Below are 21,595 nucleotides of genomic sequence, written 5' to 3' on the forward strand. Positions count from 1 at the left end.
AATTATCCCCCAGTGTCTCCATCTGCTGGCGGTATTGAATAAGCATTGCTGCACTGATGGGGTATGCATTAGACGAAAAAAAAGAAGAAAAAGAAGAATAATACGCCCAGAAAAGAGGCGAAAAGGAGAAAAACGTAAAAAAACGTGAAACAAAAGTAAGAGGAAGAGAAGGGAAAAAAAGGTGGAAATGGGTTTAAAAGTGATTTCGGCGGAGAAATATATATATATATATATATATATATATATATATATATATATATATACGCGCACACACACACATATATATAAACGTATTCTCCGTTGAGATATTGCAGCCGCTGCTGTGTCCAGGCCCAGGAGCCTTAGCACTGTGCTGTGATGTCACTCAATACCACTGACATCACTAGGTGTAAACAACATCTCTCCTTTGCTGTGTATGTGACTATGGAGCTGTTTGGTGATGTCGTCTATTATGGCCTTCATAGAAGCAACAGGAGATTGTTGCATCCATCTAGAACCCTCAGAACTACAGTGCTATGATGTCACTCACTTCCACAGGCCTTGCAGAGTGTAAACAACAACAACCCAGCTTTGTTGTGTATGTAACCATAGGGATTTGTGATGTCACCTAGAACCTTCACAGCAGCGACAGCTTTATGAGGAGCATCAGCACTGCTCTGCCTGAGCAGAACCATCACCGCCATAGGTTGTCAAATAACCCGGGTTTAACCCACACAGGTAAGTCCAATGGGGTGCAGGCATGTCCTCTATGCTTACAGCTTCCCGTGGGTGTTGGTTTGATACCGTTTGGGGACAGCCAAGGAGGCATCTGCAGGCAACAAAGGTAGGTGTGTGCTTGTGTGTGTGTTTCCTATGCAGATCCTAAGCCCAGTGTCACATGCAAGTAGGAGGAGTAAGAAGGGTTCCTGGCAAATCCGGGTTATGGATTGCATTTAAAAAGGCCCCGTGGGAGTGCAATGGGCCCCTGTCTTGCTGCTTAGCAATAATGGTATGGGTTTAGGTTCTGCTGTGTGTACTGGTGGTTGACTGCCCCCCAGCCCAGAGTGTGCATGGAAAATTGTCTGGCAGCCTCCCTGACAGCAAGCAGTGATAGTGCCCATGAAGGGCACCTTGTTGGGCCCGCCCCTTTCACGGTTATCGCTTCTCGGCCTTTTGGCTAAGATCAAGTGTAGTATCTGTTCTTATCAGTTTAATATCTGATACGTCCCCTATCTGGGGACCATATATTAAATGGATTTTTGAGAACGGGGGCCGATTTCGAAGCTTGCTTCCGTCGCCCTATGCATTGACCCGATATGGCAGTATCTTCGGGTACAGTGCACCACCCCCTTACAGGGTTAAAAAGAAAGATTCCTACTTTCATTGCTACCTGCTTGCTGGCTAGCCAGCTAGCCAGCCCTGTGGGCCTTGCTGCTGCTGCAGCCAAAAAACAAAAGGTGGTGCTGCTGCTGCTTCTGCTGCTTCTGCTTCTGCTTGTGTCTGGCCGCTGTTGGAGCGTCCAGGCACAGGACTTCTGCTGCTGCTGACTAAATGGCCTCCTTAATTGGATCATTTGAGTAGCCAGCACACCTGTGCAGGTAGGGCATGACATGATAGGCAGCTGCCTTGATAGCGGGTGGGTGCTGAATGTTCCTAATTGACAAAATAAGATTAATGCTTATGAAGAAATATAAAATCTCATCCCTTCCCCAATATCGCGCCACACCCCTACCCCTTAATTCCCTGGTTGAACTTGATGGACATATGTCTTTTTTCGACCGTACTAACTATGTAACTATGTAACATAACATGGGGGGGGGGGGGGTCTCCTGGCTGTTCACACAGGTGTGTCATTGCTGTACATTGACCATGCATTGCTTCTGTGGTATTGCAAAGGCAAAGACAAATGCTTCCAGCCATCCATTGCACTAATGGATTGGTCATCAGCTGGCTGTCTATGTCCCGCATCAATATAGACCAAAGTACAGAGGGTTAGGCTATGCTATTGTGCACCTACCTGATGCATCAGAAGGTGCGAGGCCCTTGCTAAATTCTGTGCACAGACTTTGAGATCTATACTTTAGACTGTATCTAAACCTGCTCCAACATGGACTGACATTCTGGCCTACTTTCAGCCGATGCGACTTGTCTGTCGCTGAACAGTCGCTTTTTATGTATTCAGCACCTATGTATAATGTTGTAAAAATGCTCTAGAAGCTAAAGTCGCAGAAATGTCACACATATTTGGCCTGCAACTTTCTGTGCGACAAATTCAGACAGGAAAAATCAGTATAAATCCTTAGAAAATTATCCCCCAGTGTCTCCATCTGCTGGCGGTATTGAATAAGCATTGCTGCACTGATGGGGTATGCATTAGACGAAAAAAAAGAAGAAAAAGAAGAATAATACGCCCAGAAAAGAGGCGAAAAGGAGAAAAACGTAAAAAAACGTGAAAAAAAAGTAAGAGGAAGAGAAGGGAAAAAAAGGTGGAAATGGGTTTAAAAGTGATTTCGGCGGAGAAATATATATATATATATATATATATATATATATATATATACGCGCACACACACACATATATATAAACCTATTCTCCGTTGAGATATTGCAGCCGCTGCTGTGTCCAGGCCCAGGAGCCTTAGCACTGTGCTGTGATGTCACTCAATACCACTGACATCACTAGGTGTAAACAACATCTCTCCTTTGCTGTGTATGTGACTATGGAGCTGTTTGGTGATGTCGTCTATTATGGCCTTCATAGAAGCAACAGGAGATTGTTGCATCCATCTAGAACCCTCAGAACTACAGTGCTATGATGTCACTCACTTCCACAGGCCTTGCAGAGTGTAAACAACAACAACCCAGCTTTGTTGTGTATGTAACCATAGGGATTTGTGATGTCACCTAGAACCTTCACAGCAGCGACAGCTTTATGAGGAGCATCAGCACTGCTCTGCCTGAGCAGAACCATCACCGCCATAGGTTGTCAAATAACCCGGGTTTAACCCACACAGGTAAGTCCAATGGGGTGCAGGCATGTCCTCGTCCTCTATGCTTACAGCTTCCCGTGGGTGTTGGTTTGATACCGTTTGGGGACAGCCAAGGAGGCATCTGCAGGCAACAAAGGTAGGTGTGTGCTTGTGTGTGTGTTTCCTATGCAGATCCTAAGCCCAGTGTCACATGCAAGTAGGAGGAGTAAGAAGGGTTCCTGGCAAATCCGGGTTATGGATTGCATTTAAAAAGGCCCCGTGGGAGTGCAATGGGCCCCTGTCTTGCTGCTTAGCAATAATGGTATGGGTTTAGGTTCTGCTGTGTGTACTGGTGGTTGACTGCCCCCCAGCCCAGAGTGTGCATGGAAAATTGTCTGGCAGCCTCCCTGACAGCAAGCAGTGATAGTGCCCATGAAGGGCACCTTGTTGGGCCCGCCCCTTTCACGGTTATCGCTTCTCGGCCTTTTGGCTAAGATCAAGTGTAGTATCTGTTCTTATCAGTTTAATATCTGATACGTCCCCTATCTGGGGACCATATATTAAATGGATTTTTGAGAACGGGGGCCGATTTCGAAGCTTGCTTCCGTCGCCCTATGCATTGACCCGATATGGCAGTATCTTCGGGTACAGTGCACCACCCCCTTACAGGGTTAAAAAGAAAGATTCCTACTTTCATTGCTACCTGCTTGCTGGCTAGCCAGCTAGCCAGCCCTGTGGGCCTTGCTGCTGCTGCAGCCAAAAAACAAAAGGTGGTGCTGCTGCTGCTTCTGCTGCTTCTGCTTCTGCTTGTGTCTGGCCGCTGTTGGAGCGTCCAGGCACAGGACTTCTGCTGCTGCTGACTAAATGGCCTCCTTAATTGGATCATTTGAGTAGCCAGCACACCTGTGCAGGTAGGGCATGACATGATAGGCAGCTGCCTTGATAGCGGGTGGGTGCTGAATGTTCCTAATTGACAAAATAAGATTAATGCTTATGAAGAAATATAAAATCTCATCCCTTCCCCAATATCGCGCCACACCCCTACCCCTTAATTCCCTGGTTGAACTTGATGGACATATGTCTTTTTTCGACCGTACTAACTATGTAACTATGTAACTTATCATGGGGGGGGGGGGGGGTCTCCTGGCTGTTCACACAGGTGTGTCATTGCTGTACATTGACCATGCATTGCTTCTGTGGTATTGCAAAGGCAAAGACAAATGCTTCCAGCCATCCATTGCACTAATGGATTGGTCATCAGCTGGCTGTCTATGTCCCGCATCAATATAGACCAAAGTACAGAGGGTTAGGCTATGCTATTGTGCACCTACCTGATGCATCAGAAGGTGCGAGGCCCTTGCTAAATTCTGTGCACAGACTTTGAGATCTATACTTTAGACTGTATCTAAACCTGCTCCAACATGGACTGACATTCTGGCCTACTTTCAGCCGATGCGACTTGTCTGTCGCTGAACAGTCGCTTTTTATGTATTCAGCACCTATGTATAATGTTGTAAAAATGCTCTAGAAGCTAAAGTCGCAGAAATGTCACACATATTTGGCCTGCAACTTTCTGTGCGACAAATTCAGACAGGAAAAATCAGTATAAATCCTTAGAAAATTATCCCCCAGTGTCTCCATCTGCTGGCGGTATTGAATAAGCATTGCTGCACTGATGGGGTATGCATTAGATGAAAAAAAAGAAGAAAAAGAAGAATAATACGCCCAGAAAAGAGGCGAAAAGGAGAAAAACGTAAAAAAACGTGAAAAAAAAGTAAGAGGAAGAGAAGGGAAAAAAAGGTGGAAATGGGTTTAAAAGTGATTTCGGCGGAGAAATATATATATATATATATATATATATATATATATATATATATATACGCGCACACACACACATATATATAAACGTATTCTCCGTTGAGATATTGCAGCCGCTGCTGTGTCCAGGCCCAGGAGCCTTAGCACTGTGCTGTGATGTCACTCAATACCACTGACATCACTAGGTGTAAACAACATCTCTCCTTTGCTGTGTATGTGACTATGGAGCTGTTTGGTGATGTCGTCTATTATGGCCTTCATAGAAGCAACAGGAGATTGTTGCATCCATCTAGAACCCTCAGAACTACAGTGCTATGATGTCACTCACTTCCACAGGCCTTGCAGGGTGTAAACAACAACAACCCAGCTTTGTTGTGTATGTAACCATAGGAATTTGTGATGTCACCTAGAACCTTCACAGCAGCGACAGCTTTATGAGGAGCATCAGCACTGCTCTGCCTGAGCAGAACCATCACCGCCATAGGTTGTCAAATAACCCGGGTTTAACCCACACAGGTAAGTCCAATGGGGTGCAGGCATGTCCTCTATGCTTACAGCTTCCCGTGGGTGTTGGTTTGATACCGTTTGGGGACAGCCAAGGAGGCATCTGCAGGCAACAAAGGTAGGTGTGTGCTTGTGTGTGTTTCCTATGCAGATCCTAAGCCCAGTGTCACATGCAAGTAGGAGGAGTAAGAAGGGTTCCTGGCAAATCCGGGTTATGGATTGCATTTAAAAAGGCCCCGTGGGAGTGCAATGGGCCCCTGTCTTGCTGCTTAGCAATAATGGTATGGGTTTAGGTTCTGCTGTGTGTACTGGTGGTTGACTGCCCCCCAGCCCAGAGTGTGCATGGAAAATTGTCTGGCAGCCTCCCTGACAGCAAGCAGTGATAGTGCCCATGAAGGGCACCTTGTTGGGCCCGCCCCTTTCACGGTTATCGCTTCTCGGCCTTTTGGCTAAGATCAAGTGTAGTATCTGTTCTTATCAGTTTAATATCTGATACGTCCCCTATCTGGGGACCATATATTAAATGGATTTTTGAGAACGGGGGCCGATTTCGAAGCTTGCTTCCGTCGCCCTATGCATTGACCCGATATGGCAGTATCTTCGGGTACAGTGCACCACCCCCTTACAGGGTTAAAAAGAAAGATTCCTACTTTCATTGCTACCTGCTTGCTGGCTAGCCAGCTAGCCAGCCCTGTGGGCCTTGCTGCTGCTGCAGCCAAAAAACAAAAGGTGGTGCTGCTGCTGCTTCTGCTGCTTCTGCTTCTGCTTGTGTCTGGCCGCTGTTGGAGCGTCCAGGCACAGGACTTCTGCTGCTGCTGACTAAATGGCCTCCTTAATTGGATCATTTGAGTAGCCAGCACACCTGTGCAGGTAGGGCATGACATGATAGGCAGCTGCCTTGATAGCGGGTGGGTGCTGAATGTTCCTAATTGACAAAATAAGATTAATGCTTATGAAGAAATATAAAATCTCATCCCTTCCCCAATATCGCGCCACACCCCTACCCCTTAATTCCCTGGTTGAACTTGATGGACATATGTCTTTTTTCGACCGTACTAACTATGTAACTATGTAACATAACATGGGGGGGGGGGTCTCCTGGCTGTTCACACAGGTGTGTCATTGCTGTACATTGACCATGCATTGCTTCTGTGGTATTGCAAAGGCAAAGACAAATGCTTCTAGCCATCCATTGCACTAATGGATTGGTCATCAGCTGGCTGTCTATGTCCCGCATCAATATAGACCAAAGTACAGAGGGTTAGGCTATGCTATTGTGCACCTACCTGATGCATCAGAAGGTGCGAGGCCCTTGCTAAATTCTGTGCACAGACTTTGAGATCTATACTTTAGACTGTATCTAAACCTGCTCCAACATGGACTGACATTCTGGCCTACTTTCAGCCGATGCGACTTGTCTGTCGCTGAACAGTCGCTTTTTATGTATTCAGCACCTATGTATAATGTTGTAAAAATGCTCTAGAAGCTAAAGTCGCAGAAATGTCACACATATTTGGCCTGCAACTTTCTGTGCGACAAATTCAGACAGGAAAAATCAGTATAAATCCTTAGAAAATTATCCCCCAGTGTCTCCATCTGCTGGCGGTATTGAATAAGCATTGCTGCACTGATGGGGTATGCATTAGACGAAAAAAAAGAAGAAAAAGAAGAATAATACGCCCAGAAAAGAGGCAAAAAGGAGAAAAACGTAAAAAAACGTGAAAAAAAAGTAAGAGGAAGAGAAGGGAAAAAAAGGTGGAAATGGGTTTAAAAGTGATTTCGGCGGAGAAATATATATATATATATATATATATATATATATATATATATATATATATACGCGCACACACACACATATATATAAACGTATTCTCCGTTGAGATATTGCAGCCGCTGCTGTGTCCAGGCCCAGGAGCCTTAGCACTGTGCTGTGATGTCACTCAATACCACTGACATCACTAGGTGTAAACAACATCTCTCCTTTGCTGTGTATGTGACTATGGAGCTGTTTGGTGATGTCGTCTATTATGGCCTTCATAGAAGCAATAGGAGATTGTTGCATCCATCTAGAACCCTCAGAACTACAGTGCTATGATGTCACTCACTTCCACAGGCCTTGCAGAGTGTAAACAACAACAACCCAGCTTTGTTGTGTATGTAACCATAGGGATTTGTGATGTCACCTAGAACCTTCACAGCAGCGACAGCTTTATGAGGAGCATCAGCACTGCTCTGCCTGAGCAGAACCATCACCGCCATAGGTTGTCAAATAACCCGGGTTTAACCCACACAGGTAAGTCCAATGGGGTGCAGGCATGTCCTCTATGCTTACAGCTTCCCGTGGGTGTTGGTTTGATACCGTTTGGGGACAGCCAAGGAGGCATCTGCAGGCAACAAAGGTAGGTGTGTGCTTGTGTGTGTGTTTCCTATGCAGATCCTAAGCCCAGTGTCACATGCAAGTAGGAGGAGTAAGAAGGGTTCCTGGCAAATCCGGGTTATGGATTGCATTTAAAAAGGCCCCGTGGGAGTGCAATGGGCCCCTGTCTTGCTGCTTAGCAATAATGGTATGGGTTTAGGTTCTGCTGTGTGTACTGGTGGTTGACTGCCCCCCAGCCCAGAGTGTGCATGGAAAATTGTCTGGCAGCCTCCCTGACAGCAAGCAGTGATAGTGCCCATGAAGGGCACCTTGTTGGGCCCGCCCCTTTCACGGTTATCGCTTCTCGGCCTTTTGGCTAAGATCAAGTGTAGTATCTGTTCTTATCAGTTTAATATCTGATACGTCCCCTATCTGGGGACCATATATTAAATGGATTTTTGAGAACGGGGGCCGATTTCGAAGCTTGCTTCCGTCGCCCTATGCATTGACCCGATATGGCAGTATCTTCGGGTACAGTGCACCACCCCCTTACAGGGTTAAAAAGAAAGATTCCTACTTTCATTGCTACCTGCTTGCTGGCTAGCCAGCTAGCCAGCCCTGTGGGCCTTGCTGCTGCTGCAGCCAAAAAACAAAAGGTGGTGCTGCTGCTGCTTCTGCTGCTTCTGCTTCTGCTTGTGTCTGGCCGCTGTTGGAGCGTCCAGGCACAGGACTTCTGCTGCTGCTGACTAAATGGCCTCCTTAATTGGATCATTTGAGTAGCCAGCACACCTGTGCAGGTAGGGCATGACATGATAGGCAGCTGCCTTGATAGCGGGTGGGTGCTGAATGTTCCTAATTGACAAAATAAGATTAATGCTTATGAAGAAATATAAAATCTCATCCCTTCCCCAATATCGCGCCACACCCCTACCCCTTAATTCCCTGGTTGAACTTGATGGACATATGTCTTTTTTCGACCGTACTAACTATGTAACTATGTAACTTATCATGGGGGGGGGGGGGGTCTCCTGGCTGTTCACACAGGTGTGTCATTGCTGTACATTGACCATGCATTGCTTCTGTGGTATTGCAAAGGCAAAGACAAATGCTTCCAGCCATCCATTGCACTAATGGATTGGTCATCAGCTGGCTGTCTATGTCCCGCATCAATATAGACCAAAGTACAGAGGGTTAGGCTATGCTATTGTGCACCTACCTGATGCATCAGAAGGTGCGAGGCCCTTGCTAAATTCTGTGCACAGACTTTGAGATCTATACTTTAGACTGTATCTAAACCTGCTCCAACATGGACTGACATTCTGGCCTACTTTCAGCCGATGCGACTTGTCTGTCGCTGAACAGTCGCTTTTTATGTATTCAGCACCTATGTATAATGTTGTAAAAATGCTCTAGAAGCTAAAGTCGCAGAAATGTCACACATATTTGGCCTGCAACTTTCTGTGCGACAAATTCAGACAGGAAAAATCAGTATAAATCCTTAGAAAATTATCCCCCAGTGTCTCCATCTGCTGGCGGTATTGAATAAGCATTGCTGCACTGATGGGGTATGCATTAGATGAAAAAAAAGAAGAAAAAGAAGAATAATACGCCCAGAAAAGAGGCGAAAAGGAGAAAAACGTAAAAAAACGTGAAAAAAAAGTAAGAGGAAGAGAAGGGAAAAAAAGGTGGAAATGGGTTTAAAAGTGATTTCGGCGGAGAAATATATATATATATATATATATATATATATATATATATATATACGCGCACACACACACATATATATAAACGTATTCTCCGTTGAGATATTGCAGCCGCTGCTGTGTCCAGGCCCAGGAGCCTTAGCACTGTGCTGTGATGTCACTCAATACCACTGACATCACTAGGTGTAAACAACATCTCTCCTTTGCTGTGTATGTGACTATGGAGCTGTTTGGTGATGTCGTCTATTATGGCCTTCATAGAAGCAACAGGAGATTGTTGCATCCATCTAGAACCCTCAGAACTACAGTGCTATGATGTCACTCACTTCCACAGGCCTTGCAGGGTGTAAACAACAACAACCCAGCTTTGTTGTGTATGTAACCATAGGAATTTGTGATGTCACCTAGAACCTTCACAGCAGCGACAGCTTTATGAGGAGCATCAGCACTGCTCTGCCTGAGCAGAACCATCACCGCCATAGGTTGTCAAATAACCCGGGTTTAACCCACACAGGTAAGTCCAATGGGGTGCAGGCATGTCCTCTATGCTTACAGCTTCCCGTGGGTGTTGGTTTGATACCGTTTGGGGACAGCCAAGGAGGCATCTGCAGGCAACAAAGGTAGGTGTGTGCTTGTGTGTGTTTCCTATGCAGATCCTAAGCCCAGTGTCACATGCAAGTAGGAGGAGTAAGAAGGGTTCCTGGCAAATCCGGGTTATGGATTGCATTTAAAAAGGCCCCGTGGGAGTGCAATGGGCCCCTGTCTTGCTGCTTAGCAATAATGGTATGGGTTTAGGTTCTGCTGTGTGTACTGGTGGTTGACTGCCCCCCAGCCCAGAGTGTGCATGGAAAATTGTCTGGCAGCCTCCCTGACAGCAAGCAGTGATAGTGCCCATGAAGGGCACCTTGTTGGGCCCGCCCCTTTCACGGTTATCGCTTCTCGGCCTTTTGGCTAAGATCAAGTGTAGTATCTGTTCTTATCAGTTTAATATCTGATACGTCCCCTATCTGGGGACCATATATTAAATGGATTTTTGAGAACGGGGGCCGATTTCGAAGCTTGCTTCCGTCGCCCTATGCATTGACCCGATATGGCAGTATCTTCGGGTACAGTGCACCACCCCCTTACAGGGTTAAAAAGAAAGATTCCTACTTTCATTGCTACCTGCTTGCTGGCTAGCCAGCTAGCCAGCCCTGTGGGCCTTGCTGCTGCTGCAGCCAAAAAACAAAAGGTGGTGCTGCTGCTGCTTCTGCTGCTTCTGCTTCTGCTTGTGTCTGGCCGCTGTTGGAGCGTCCAGGCACAGGACTTCTGCTGCTGCTGACTAAATGGCCTCCTTAATTGGATCATTTGAGTAGCCAGCACACCTGTGCAGGTAGGGCATGACATGATAGGCAGCTGCCTTGATAGCGGGTGGGTGCTGAATGTTCCTAATTGACAAAATAAGATTAATGCTTATGAAGAAATATAAAATCTCATCCCTTCCCCAATATCGCGCCACACCCCTACCCCTTAATTCCCTGGTTGAACTTGATGGACATATGTCTTTTTTCGACCGTACTAACTATGTAACTATGTAACATAACATGGGGGGGGGGGGGGGTCTCCTGGCTGTTCACACAGGTGTGTCATTGCTGTACATTGACCATGCATTGCTTCTGTGGTATTGCAAAGGCAAAGACAAATGCTTCTAGCCATCCATTGCACTAATGGATTGGTCATCAGCTGGCTGTCTATGTCCCGCATCAATATAGACCAAAGTACAGAGGGTTAGGCTATGCTATTGTGCACCTACCTGATGCATCAGAAGGTGCGAGGCCCTTGCTAAATTCTGTGCACAGACTTTGAGATCTATACTTTAGACTGTATCTAAACCTGCTCCAACATGGACTGACATTCTGGCCTACTTTCAGCCGATGCGACTTGTCTGTCGCTGAACAGTCGCTTTTTATGTATTCAGCACCTATGTATAATGTTGTAAAAATGCTCTAGAAGCTAAAGTCGCAGAAATGTCACACATATTTGGCCTGCAACTTTCTGTGCGACAAATTCAGACAGGAAAAATCAGTATAAATCCTTAGAAAATTATCCCCCAGTGTCTCCATCTGCTGGCGGTATTGAATAAGCATTGCTGCACTGATGGGGTATGCATTAGACGAAAAAAAAGAAGAAAAAGAAGAATAATACGCCCAGAAAAGAGGCAAAAAGGAGAAAAACGTAAAAAAACGTGAAAAAAAAGTAAGAGGAAGAGAAGGGAAAAAAAGGTGGAAATGGGTTTAAAAGTGATTTCGGCGGAGAAATATATATATATATATATATATATATATATATATATATACGCGCACACACACACATATATATAAACGTATTCTCCGTTGAGATATTGCAGCCGCTGCTGTGTCCAGGCCCAGGAGCCTTAGCACTGTGCTGTGATGTCACTCAATACCACTGACATCACTAGGTGTAAACAACATCTCTCCTTTGCTGTGTATGTGACTATGGAGCTGTTTGGTGATGTCGTCTATTATGGCCTTCATAGAAGCAATAGGAGATTGTTGCATCCATCTAGAACCCTCAGAACTACAGTGCTATGATGTCACTCACTTCCACAGGCCTTGCAGAGTGTAAACAACAACAACCCAGCTTTGTTGTGTATGTAACCATAGGGATTTGTGATGTCACCTAGAACCTTCACAGCAGCGACAGCTTTATGAGGAGCATCAGCACTGCTCTGCCTGAGCAGAACCATCACCGCCATAGGTTGTCAAATAACCCGGGTTTAACCCACACAGGTAAGTCCAATGGGGTGCAGGCATGTCCTCTATGCTTACAGCTTCCCGTGGGTGTTGGTTTGATACCGTTTGGGGACAGCCAAGGAGGCATCTGCAGGCAACAAAGGTAGGTGTGTGCTTGTGTGTGTGTTTCCTATGCAGATCCTAAGCCCAGTGTCACATGCAAGTAGGAGGAGTAAGAAGGGTTCCTGGCAAATCCGGGTTATGGATTGCATTTAAAAAGGCCCCGTGGGAGTGCAATGGGCCCCTGTCTTGCTGCTTAGCAATAATGGTATGGGTTTAGGTTCTGCTGTGTGTACTGGTGGTTGACTGCCCCCCAGCCCAGAGTGTGCATGGAAAATTGTCTGGCAGCCTCCCTGACAGCAAGCAGTGATAGTGCCCATGAAGGGCACCTTGTTGGGCCCGCCCCTTTCACGGTTATCGCTTCTCGGCCTTTTGGCTAAGATCAAGTGTAGTATCTGTTCTTATCAGTTTAATATCTGATACGTCCCCTATCTGGGGACCATATATTAAATGGATTTTTGAGACCGGGGGCCGATTTCGAAGCTTGCTTCCGTCGCCCTATGCATTGACCCGATATGGCAGTATCTTCGGGTACAGTGCACCACCCCCTTACAGGGTTAAAAAGAAAGATTCCTACTTTCATTGCTACCTGCTTGCTGGCTAGCCAGCTAGCCAGCCCTGTGGGCCTTGCTGCTGCTGCAGCCAAAAAACAAAAGGTGGTGCTGCTGCTGCTTCTGCTGCTTCTGCTTGTGTCTGGCCGCTGTTGGAGCATCCAGGCACAGGACTTCTGCTGCTGCTGACTAAATGGCCTCCTTAATTGGATCATTTGAGTAGCCAGCACACCTGTGCAGGTAGGGCATGACATGATAGGCAGCTGCCTTGATAGCGGGTGGGTGCTGAATGTTCCTAATTGACAAAATAAGATTAATGCTTATGAAGAAATATAAAATCTCATCCCTTCCCCAATATCGCGCCACACCCCTACCCCTTAATTCCCTGGTTGAACTTGATGGACATATGTCTTTTTTCGACCGTACTAACTATGTAACTATGTAACATAACATGGGGGGGGGGGGGGGGGGTCTCCTGGCTGTTCACACAGGTGTGTCATTGCTGTACATTGACCATGCATTGCTTCTGTGGTATTGCAAAGGCAAAGACAAATGCTTCCAGCCATCCATTGCACTAATGGATTGGTCATCAGCTGGCTGTCTATGTCCCGCATCAATATAGACCAAAGTACAGAGGGTTAGGCTATGCTATTGTGCACCTACCTGATGCATCAGAAGGTGCGAGGCCCTTGCTAAATTCTGTGCACAGACTTTGAGATCTATACTTTAGACTGTATCTAAACCTGCTCCAACATGGACTGACATTCTGGCCTACTTTCAGCCGATGCGACTTGTCTGTCGCTGAACAGTCGCTTTTTATGTATTCAGCACCTATGTATAATGTTGTAAAAATGCTCTAGAAGCTAAAGTCGCAGAAATGTCACACATATTTGGCCTGCAACTTTCTGTGCGACAAATTCAGACAGGAAAAATCAGTATAAATCCTTAGAAAATTATCCCCCAGTGTCTCCATCTGCTGGCGGTATTGAATAAGCATTGCTGCACTGATGGGATATGCATTAGACGAAAAAAAAGAAGAAAAAGAAGAATAATACGCCCAGAAAAGAGGCGAAAAGGAGAAAAACGTAAAAAAACGTGAAAAAAAAGTAAGAGGAAGAGAAGGGAAAAAAAGGTGGAAATGGGTTTAAAAGTGATTTCGGCGGAGAAATATATATATATATATATATATATATATATATATATATATACGCGCACACACACACATATATATAAACGTATTCTCCGTTGAGATATTGCAGCCGCTGCTGTGTCCAGGCCCAGGAGCCTTAGCACTGTGCTGTGATGTCACTCAATACCACTGACATCACTAGGTGTAAACAACATCTCTCCTTTGCTGTGTATGTGACTATGGAGCTGTTTGGTGATGTCGTCTATTATGGCCTTCATAGAAGCAACAGGAGATTGTTGCATCCATCTAGAACCCTCAGAACTACAGTGCTATGATGTCACTCACTTCCACAGGCCTTGCAGAGTGTAAACAACAACAACCCAGCTTTGTTGTGTATGTAACCATAGGGATTTGTGATGTCACCTAGAACCTTCACAGCAGCGACAGCTTTATGAGGAGCATCAGCACTGCTCTGCCTGAGCAGAACCATCACCGCCATAGGTTGTCAAATAACCCGGGTTTAACCCACACAGGTAAGTCCAATGGGGTGCAGGCATGTCCTCTATGCTTACAGCTTCCCGTGGGTGTTGGTTTGATACCATTTGGGGACAGCCAAGGAGGCATCTGCAGGCAACAAAGGTAGGTGTGTGCTTGTGTGTGTGTTTCCTATGCAGATCCTAAGCCCAGTGTCACATGCAAGTAGGAGGAGTAAGAAGGGTTCCTGGCAAATCCGGGTTATGGATTGCATTTAAAAAGGCCCCGTGGGAGTGCAATGGGCCCCTGTCTTGCTGCTTGGCAATAATGGTATGGGTTTAGGTTCTGCTGTGTGTACTGGTGGTTGACTGCCCCCCAGCCCAGAGTGTGCATGGAAAATTGTCTGGCAGCCTCCCTGACAGCAAGCAGTGATAGTGCCCATGAAGGGCACCTTGTTGGGCCCGCCCCTTTCACGGTTATCGCTTCTCGGCCTTTTGGCTAAGATCAAGTGTAGTATCTGTTCTTATCAGTTTAATATCTGATACGTCCCCTATCTGGGGACCATATATTAAATGGATTTTTGAGAACGGGGGCCGATTTCGAAGCTTGCTTCCGTCGCCCTATGCATTGACCCGATATGGCAGTATCTTCGGGTACAGTGCACCACCCCCTTACAGGGTTAAAAAGAAAGATTCCTACTTTCATTGCTACCTGCTTGCTGGCTAGCCAGCTAGCCAGCCCTGTGGGCCTTGCTGCTGCTGCAGCCAAAAAACAAAAGGTGGTGCTGCTGCTGCTTCTGCTGCTTCTGCTTCTGCTTGTGTCTGGCCGCTGTTGGAGCGTCCAGGCACAGGACTTCTGCTGCTGCTGACTAAATGGCCTCCTTAATTGGATCATTTGAGTAGCCAGCACACCTGTGCAGGTAGGGCATGACATGATAGGCAGCTGCCTTGATAGCGGGTGGGTGCTGAATGTTCCTAATTGACAAAATAAGATTAATGCTTATGAAGAAATATAAAATCTCATCCCTTCCCCAATATCGCGCCACACCCCTACCCCTTAATTCCCTGGTTGAACTTGATGGACATATGTCTTTTTTCGACCGTACTAACTATGTAACTATGTAACATAACATGGGGGGGGGGGGGGTCTCCTGGCTGTTCACACAGGTGTGTCATTGCTGTACATTGACCATGCATTGCTTCTGTGGTATTGCAAAGGCAAAGACAAATGCTTCCAGCCATCCATTGCACTAATGGATTGGTCATCAGCTGGCTGTCTATGTCCCGCATCAATATAGACCAAAGTACAGAGGGTTAGGCTATGCTATTGTGCACCTACCTGATGCATCAGAAGGTGCGAGGCCCTTGCTAAATTCTGTGCACAGACTTTGAGATCTATACTTTAGACTGTATCTAAACCTGCTCCAACATGGACTGACATTCTGGCCTACTTTCAGCCGATGCGACTTGTCTGTCGCTGAACAGTCGCTTTTTATGTATTCAGCACCTATGTATAATGTTGTAAAAATGCTCTAGAAGCTAAAGTCGCAGAAATGTCACACATATTTGGCCTGCAACTTTCTGTGCGACAAATTCAGACAGGAAAAATCAGTATAAATCCTTAGAAAATTATCCCCCAGTGTCTCCATCTGCTGGCGGTATTGAATAAGCATTGCTGCACTGATGGGGTATGCATTAGACGAAAAAAAAGAAGAAAAAGAAGAATAATACGCCCAGAAAAGAGGCGAAAAGGAGAAAAACGTAAAAAAACGTGAAAAAAAAGTAAGAGGAAGAGAAGGGAAAAAAAGGTGGAAATGGGTTTAAAAGTGATTTCGGCGGAGAAATATATATATATATATATATATATATATATATATATACGCGCACACACACACATATATATAAACGTATTCTCCGTTGAGATATTGCAGCCGCTGCTGTGTCCAGGCCCAGGAGCCTTAGCACTGTGCTGTGATGTCACTCAATACCACTGACATCACTAGGTGTAAACAACATCTCTCCTTTGCTGTGTATGTGACTATGGAGCTGTTTGGTGATGTCGTCTATTATGGCCTTCATAGAAGCAACAGGAGATTGTTGCATCCATCTAGAACCCTCAGAACTACAGTGCTATGATGTCACTCACTTCCACAGGCCTTGCAGAGTGTAAACAACAACAACCCAGCTTTGTTGTGTATGTAACCATAGGGATTTGTGATGTCACCTAGAACCTTCACAGCAGCGACAGCTTTATGAGGAGCATCAGCACTGCTCTGCCTGAGCAGAACCATCACCGCCATAGGTTGTCAAATAACCCGGGTTTAACCCACACAGGTAAGTCCAATGGGGTGCAGGCATGTCCTCTATGCTTACAGCTTCCCGTGGGTGTTGGTTTGATACCGTTTGGGGACAGCCAAGGAGGCATCTGCAGGCAACAAAGGTAGGTGTGTGCTTGTGTGTGTGTTTCCTATGCAGATCCTAAGCCCAGTGTCACATGCAAGTAGGAGGAGTAAGAAGGGTTCCTGGCAAATCCGGGTTATGGATTGCATTTAAAAAGGCCCCGTGGGAGTGCAATGGGCCCCTGTCTTGCTGCTTAGCAATAATGGTATGGGTTTAGGTTCTGCTGTGTGTACTGGTGGTTGACTGCCCCCCAGCCCAGAGTGTGAATGGAAAATTGTCTGGCAGCCTCCCTGACAGCAAGCAGTGATAGTGCCCATGAAGGGCACCTTGTTGGGCCCGCCCCTTTCACGGTTATCGCTTCTCGGCCTTTTGGCTAAGATCAAGTGTAGTATCTGTTCTTATCAGTTTAATATCTGATACGTCCCCTATCTGGGGACCATATATTAAATGGATTTTTGAGAACGGGGGCCGATTTCGAAGCTTGCTTCCGTCGCCCTATGCATTGACCCGATATGGCAGTATCTTCGGGTACAGTGCACCACCCCCTTACAGGGTTAAAAAGAAAGATTCCTACTTTCATTGCTACCTGCTTGCTGGCTAGCCAGCTAGCCAGCCCTGTGGGCCTTGCTGCTGCTGCAGCCAAAAAACAAAAGGTGGTGCTGCTGCTGCTGCTGCTTCTGCTGCTTCTGCTTCTGCTTGTGTCTGGCCGCTGTTGGAGCGTCCAGGCACAGGACTTCTGCTGCTGCTGACTAAATGGCCTCCTTAATTGGATCATTTGAGTAGCCAGCACACCTGTGCAGGTAGGGCATGACATGATAGGCAGCTGCCTTGATAGCGGGTGGGTGCTGAATGTTCCTAATTGACAAAATAAGATTAATGCTTATGAAGAAATATAAAATCTCATCCCTTCCCCAATATCGCGCCACACCCCTACCCCTTAATTCCCTGGTTGAACTTGATGGACATATGTCTTTTTTCGACCGTACTAACTATGTAACTATGTAACATAACATGGGGGGGGGGGGGGGGGTCTCCTGGTTGTTCACACAGGTGTGTCATTGCTGTACATTGACCATGCATTGCTTCTGTGGTATTGCAAAGGCAAAGACAAATGCTTCCAGCCATCCATTGCACTAATGGATTGGTCATCAGCTGGCTGTCTATGTCCCGCATCAATATAGACCAAAGTACAGAGGGTTAGGCTATGCTATTGTGCACCTACCTGATGCATCAGAAGGTGCGAGGCCCTTGCTAAATTCTGTGCACAGACTTTGAGATCTATACTTTAGACTGTATCTAAACCTGCTCCAACATGGACTGACATTCTGGCCTACTTTCAGCCGATGCGACTTGTCTGTCGCTGAACAGTCGCTTTTTATGTATTCAGCACCTATGTATAATGTTGTAAAAATGCTCTAGAAGCTAAAGTCTCAGAAATGTCACACATATTTGGCCTGCAACTTTCTGTGCGACAAATTCAGACAGGAAAAATCAGTATAAATCCTTAGAAAATTATCCCCCAGTGTCTCCATCTGCTGGCGGTATTGAATAAGCATTGCTGCACTGATGGGGTATGCATTAGACGAAAAAAAAGAAGAAAAAGAAGAATAATACGCCCAGAAAAGAGGCGAAAAGGAGAAAAACGTAAAAAAACGTGAAAAAAAAGTAAGAGGAAGAGAAGGGAAAAAAAGGTGGAAATGGGTTTAAAAGTGATTTCGGCGGAGAAATATATATATATATATATATATATATATATATATATATATATACGCGCACACACACACATATATATAAACGTATTCTCCGTTGAGATATTGCAGCCGCTGCTGTGTCCAGGCCCAGGAGCCTTAGCACTGTGCTGTGATGTCACTCAATACCACTGACATCACTAGGTGTAAACAACATCTCTCCTTTGCTGTGTATGTGACTATGGAGCTGTTTGGTGATGTCGTCTATTATGGCCTTCATAGAAGCAACAGGAGATTGTTGCATCCATCTAGAACCCTCAGAACTACAGTGCTATGATGTCACTCACTTCCACAGGCCTTGCAGAGTGTAAACAACAACAACCCAGCTTTGTTGTGTATGTAACCATAGGGATTTGTGATGTCACCTAGAACCTTCACAGCAGCGACAGCTTTATGAGGAGCATCAGCACTGCTCTGCCTGAGCAGAACCATCACCGCCATAGGTTGTCAAATAACCCGGGTTTAACCCACACAGGTAAGTCCAATGGGGTGCAGGCATGTCCTCTATGCTTACAGCTTCCCGTGGGTGTTGGTTTGATACCGTTTGGGGACAGCCAAGGAGGCATCTGCAGGCAACAAAGGTAGGTGTGTGCTTGTGTGTGTGTTTCCTATGCAGATCCTAAGCCCAGTGTCACATGCAAGTAGGAGGAGTAAGAAGGGTTCCTGGCAAATCCGGGTTATGGATTGCATTTAAAAAGGCCCCGTGGGAGTGCAATGGGCCCCTGTCTTGCTGCTTAGCAATAATGGTATGGGTTTAGGTTCTGCTGTGTGTACTGGTGGTTGACTGCCCCCCAGCCCAGAGTGTGCATGGAAAATTGTCTGGCAGCCTCCCTGACAGCAAGCAGTGATAGTGCCCATGAAGGGCACCTTGTTGGGCCCGCCCCTTTCACGGTTATCGCTTCTCGGCCTTTTGGCTAAGATCAAGTGTAGTATCTGCATTTGGTCTGGTCGGAAGGTGTCTGTGGTACCCCGCTTCTCGGCCTTGGGGGATTGTCTCTCCTTACGGAGGGACTTCACCCCCTTGCTGCTATTGGGGAGCGGGCTTAGTCCACAGACAACGGATTGCGATCCCCCTGTCTCTGGGACCTTGTGTCTCAGAAGGCATTTTCGGTACGTTGAGCGTTACCTGTAGCTTCGGAAGCACCTAGGGTACCCCCGACCTCTGCCTTGGGTAAGGGTTCCGCTTTTATAGCGGGATTCCGAGCCCCTGCTGCTATTGGGGAAGGGGCTTAGTCCCTGGGTGTGGAAGATGCCGTTCTCCTGGGCTTTCCCCTCTGGGGAAATGTCGATGCGAAATACCATCCGCATAGAGGTGTCGGAGAGCCATCGTCAGTTGAAGAACCTCCGCTTCATTGCGGAGGTGATTCTTCTTGACTACTTCCGCCTCAATAGGGAGGACATCCTGTGTCTAAATGACCAGGAAAGCCGTGGCCTGTATACCGTCACCTTCACGGCCACGGCGTGTTGCGATAACATCTATGCAACCTTGTCTGGTGCGGACCAGAGGGACGATCGACTCGACGGTCTTTCGTTCCAGTTCCTCTATGGTGAGGAACATATACCGTTGGTGGTGGCTATGCACAGCCCTCATGTGACCACGGAGGATATAGCCACTTTTCTTTGACGATACTGCGAAGAGGTGCGATTCGCAAACAAAATCTTGAACTCCGTGCGGTTCTGGAACGGCAAGAGGAAGTTCTGGGTCAAGCTCCGTAAGGATCCCGGTGGTATTGGGGGTCTTTGCCATCCGCCCCCAAATTTTGCCATCGGGAGAGTTCGGGGCTTCCTGTTCTATCCTCAAATGCCTATGTATTGCCGAAATTGCTTGAGGTTTGGCCACACCCAGGAGACCTGCGGCGCGGAGCGTGTGATTCGCTGCAATAGGTGTGGCCAAGAAGGTCACATAGCCTCAAGATGTAGCCATACGATAAGGTGCAACCTCTGCGGAGAGGAAAATCACGATTTTAATTCCTGTCCCCATAAAGCAAAAACTACGATGGGTGGGTCAAGGCTGGGCCCACCCAAAGAGGGGACAGGACAAAAGACGTCCTTTTTTAAGATGCCCAAACCCCAGATGGCAGGTACTGATGGGTCCAGGCCCAAGACCTCTGGTGCTCCATCGGGGGGCCCACCGGTGGTAGTGCTAGGGGGAGGCCATGGGGATTCCACGAAGCCCGGGCGGGTGATCGAGTTTACTGCCCGGGAAATTGAAAGACATCGATCGACTTCCTACCTGGCTCAAGAGTGGGGGCAGAGGTGGACCCAAAATTGCAACATAAGCCAGGTACTGGCTTGGCCCAGGGTCGCCCTGCTCCGGACGAAGAGGCCCCGGTGAAAGCCCGCCGGAAGGGGAGCCAGGTGGCCAGGTCTGAGCCCGGTCCTGTTACTCCGCCTATACAGGACAGGGCCAAGAAGACAAGTGGCGCCAAACCAGGGTTTGCTGCCCCGCCAGCAGTGGACCCGGTGGGTAAAACTGGCCATCGTCGATCGATGGGGAAGTTGGAGCAACAGTCCTCAGCAACGCTTGCTGGGGAACAAGCGATGAAAACTTCCCAAGGTAGCGGCAAAGGTTCCGGAAAAGAGGCCTCACAGGCCCCTGTGCAGCAGTTCCAGTCGTCAAAAGATGAAAGAAGACGCAGATCCATCAGCCGGGGGCCAGAGATTACATCGAGTGAGAGCAACACAGAGGATATGGACAGCAGTGTGACATTTAAAAGACAAAGAGAAGAAGAAGAGGAAGACATTCAAAGGAAAGCGGCGTGCCGTAGTTCGGACGAGAGCGAGCTCAGGGTCGGGGCATCATCGATCTCAAGCTCCGACCCTCAGAACATCAAGGAGCTGATGACCCCGCAGGCGGGGGATGACGGTACGCAGCTTATTATTGACTTTGATTCTCCAAGCACGGACTCTCCATAAACTATGCCTATCCCTGTAAAAATTGCCTCACTCAATGTGAGGTCCTTAAAGAGCCCTGATCGCAGGGCTGCTTTATTTTCTTATCTAGAGACATGTGACTTTGACCTTTGCCTGCTACAAGAATGTGGAATCCCTAGTAAAATGGACTATAAAGACTTAAAAGAAGACTGGAAGCTGGGCCCATCCATATGGTCCGG

The 21,595-nt window shown here is 46.9% G+C and overlaps 8 non-coding genes and 1 pseudogene across 8 annotated transcripts; all 9 read left to right on the top strand.

Annotated features, from left to right (window-relative positions):
• The first annotated feature begins 1,136 nt into the window (after positions 1 to 1,136).
• On the top strand, positions 1,137 to 1,327 carry LOC130310080 (U2 spliceosomal RNA). Its single transcript, XR_008858642.1, has one exon. It is a non-coding gene; the product is annotated as a U2 spliceosomal RNA (small nuclear RNA).
• A 2,091-nt stretch (positions 1,328 to 3,418) lies between these two features.
• LOC130310081 (U2 spliceosomal RNA) lies at positions 3,419 to 3,609 on the top strand. Its single transcript, XR_008858643.1, has one exon. It is a non-coding gene; the product is annotated as a U2 spliceosomal RNA (small nuclear RNA).
• Positions 3,610 to 5,699: 2,090 nt separating this feature from the next.
• Positions 5,700 to 5,890, top strand: LOC130310082 (U2 spliceosomal RNA). The gene has a single exon (XR_008858644.1). It is a non-coding gene; the product is annotated as a U2 spliceosomal RNA (small nuclear RNA).
• A 2,092-nt stretch (positions 5,891 to 7,982) lies between these two features.
• On the top strand, positions 7,983 to 8,173 carry LOC130310083 (U2 spliceosomal RNA). Its single transcript, XR_008858645.1, has one exon. It is a non-coding gene; the product is annotated as a U2 spliceosomal RNA (small nuclear RNA).
• Positions 8,174 to 10,260: 2,087 nt separating this feature from the next.
• LOC130310084 (U2 spliceosomal RNA) lies at positions 10,261 to 10,451 on the top strand. Its single transcript, XR_008858646.1, has one exon. It is a non-coding gene; the product is annotated as a U2 spliceosomal RNA (small nuclear RNA).
• Positions 10,452 to 12,537: 2,086 nt separating this feature from the next.
• On the top strand, positions 12,538 to 12,728 carry LOC130310085 (U2 spliceosomal RNA). The gene has a single exon (XR_008858647.1). It is a non-coding gene; the product is annotated as a U2 spliceosomal RNA (small nuclear RNA).
• Positions 12,729 to 14,813: 2,085 nt separating this feature from the next.
• On the top strand, positions 14,814 to 15,004 carry LOC130310086 (U2 spliceosomal RNA). Its single transcript, XR_008858648.1, has one exon. It is a non-coding gene; the product is annotated as a U2 spliceosomal RNA (small nuclear RNA).
• Positions 15,005 to 17,087: 2,083 nt separating this feature from the next.
• Positions 17,088 to 17,278, top strand: LOC130310088 (U2 spliceosomal RNA). Its single transcript, XR_008858649.1, has one exon. It is a non-coding gene; the product is annotated as a U2 spliceosomal RNA (small nuclear RNA).
• A 2,098-nt stretch (positions 17,279 to 19,376) lies between these two features.
• On the top strand, positions 19,377 to 19,594 carry LOC130310106 (U2 spliceosomal RNA; annotated as a pseudogene).
• Positions 19,595 to 21,595: the final 2,001 nt, after the last annotated feature.

The sequence above is a fragment of the Hyla sarda genome, unplaced genomic scaffold (assembly GCF_029499605.1).
Source record: "Hyla sarda isolate aHylSar1 unplaced genomic scaffold, aHylSar1.hap1 scaffold_1551, whole genome shotgun sequence".
Classification (NCBI taxonomy): domain Eukaryota; kingdom Metazoa; phylum Chordata; class Amphibia; order Anura; family Hylidae; genus Hyla; species Hyla sarda.